At 47.4% G+C, this 2250-nt stretch overlaps 1 pseudogene; it reads right to left on the reverse strand.

The window, feature by feature from the left end:
• Positions 1-308: 308 nt before the first annotated feature.
• On the reverse strand, positions 309-1775 carry LOC100341369 (cyclin-A2 pseudogene; annotated as a pseudogene).
• Between the last annotated feature and the right edge of the window lie 475 nt (positions 1776-2250).

The following is a 2250-nucleotide window of genomic DNA, read 5'->3' on the forward strand; positions in this document are numbered from 1 at the left end:
CTTGTCCTCAATGAGCTTTGACGCAATCTCAGAATCCTTCTCAAAAGGGCCTTCAGATAAGTCATTTTTTAAGATTTATTTATTTATTTGAAAGTTAGAGTTAAAAAGAGAAAGGAGAGGCAGAAAGAGAGAGAGAGAGAGAGAGGTCTTCCATCCGCTGGTTCACTCCCCATTGGCCGCAATATCTGGAGATGTGCCAATCTGAAGCCACCAGCCAGCAGCTTCTTCTGGTTCTCCCAAGTGGGTGCAGGGGCCCAAGGACCTGGGCTATCTTCTGCTGCTTTCCCAAGTGATAGTAAAGAGCTGAATCAGAAGTGGAGCAGCCTGGACCCAAACTGGCAACCATATGGGATGCCGGCATTGCAAGCCATGGCTTCCAGCTGGCACAGAACCGCTGGCTGGCTTTGTCCCATGATTGTGTAGAGTGTTAAATGATAGGCTTCACCAGCAACAGCTGATGGCAGATAATACAGGTATCGGTCTGTTGGGCCCCAGATGTTGCTGTGGATTTGTTGTGAGAGAAGGAGCCCAGTGGGGGCAAGAGGCACGGAGTCACCACACAGACACCAGGAGTCGGGTGAAAGCAGGCCAGAGGCCAGCAGCCCGCAGGCTCATTTATTTCAGTTGGTACAGCAGCTTATGTAGCCAAGGCAGGAAATCCAGTCAAGGGGTGGTTTATGCCCTAACCAATCACTGCCTGTTGCCAGGTAGGCTCCGTTGCCAGGTGGGTTCCAAAGCCATTCCTGAGTAACTGATGATGGTTTGCCAGCGGCCATCTTGGCATGGTCTTCTCATTTCACAACATGGGTCGATATCTATCAAACTTAATTCTCCCAAAAACATTGCTAAACTTTCAACTTTGCAGTTTTTAGGCTGCTGATGCAGAAAGTATTGGGTAAGAAACGGTACTATTGGTGAAGCTAAGTCAAAAGCAAGGACTTTCAAAACTAGATGCTCCATTCTCAGAACTTGTTTCTTGATAGAGGTATCAACTATAATGTACACAAACTCCGCCATGTCTGGTGGGTATACTTCTACAGAATTTGCGGCTAGCAGCATAGCAGCAGTGCCCACAAGCTGAAGCTTTCCTCTCAACACGGATGTTAAAGAAAGGAACCTATCGATGCCATTCACTGCCAAATGCAGAGTCATTCTGTAGTTTATGTTCCTCTCCTACCTCAACTAACTGGTCCACAAGGACAACCCTCATCCTGTTAGTGAAGTCAGGTTGTAAACCCACTTTAGCTTTGCGTTTAACCTCCATTTCCCTACTCATGGTAGTCCGGGACTCCATTAACACTCACCGACTTTTCATCTTCTAAGACAATTGACACATCCAGTGTATGTGGTGACTCAAAGCCTCCATCCATTGGATAATCAAGAGGTGCCAGTGGGTTCCTTTGTCCTGGTAAAGTAATAACTGAATGAGAAGCCAGGACAGCTTCAGGCTTGGCATTTTTACATTCAGTGGGCTTCTTGGGGGGCTCTTCTGCTTCATCCACATGAGTGGTGAATGCAGGCCATTTACTGTTAGCTTTCCAAGGAGGAACAGAGACCTGCTCAGCATTTATAGGGAGATCCTTACGAGGAGCAACCCATGGCATCCTGAGCCTCTCCTGTAGAGCAGGGCCCCGCGAGTTCCCAGCCTTCAGTACCACCGGTGTGGTCTGGGCCCACTGCTGCTGGGTGGGCACCGCCTTCTCCAGGGTGATATTCACCTGGTCCTCCTGGAGAGCCCTCAGTTGCAATGTTAGCTGCGCCAAGCCCGGGGCCATGGGCTTCCATTCTTTTCTCTTTCTTAATAATGTCCTTTGAAGCAAAAATTGGTTTATTTCATATAAGGTCCAATTTATCTGTTTTGCCTTATCTCTTATGGTTTTGGGTATTGTATTAAAAAATCACTGCCTAAGCCAAAGTCGTACAGATTTACCCTGCTTTCCTATGAGCTGTATAGTTTCAGCTCTCTTGTTTAAGTCCATGATCCACTTCCAGTTAATTGTTTATAGACTGTGAGTTAAGAGATAATTTTGTTTTCTTCATGGAGTGAGCCAGTTGTCTCAGCACATATTTTTATTTATTTATTTATTTATTTATTGACAGGCAGAGTGGACAGTGAGAGAGAGAGACAGAGAGAAAGGTCTTCCTTTGGCTCACCCTCCAATGGACCCCACGGCCGGCGCACTGCGGCCGGCGCACCGCACTGATCCAATGGCAGGAGCCAGGTACTTATCCTGGTCTCCCATGGGGTGC

Source organism: Oryctolagus cuniculus, chromosome 8, assembly GCF_964237555.1.
Source record: "Oryctolagus cuniculus chromosome 8, mOryCun1.1, whole genome shotgun sequence".
NCBI classification, from domain to species: Eukaryota; Metazoa; Chordata; class Mammalia; order Lagomorpha; family Leporidae; genus Oryctolagus; species Oryctolagus cuniculus.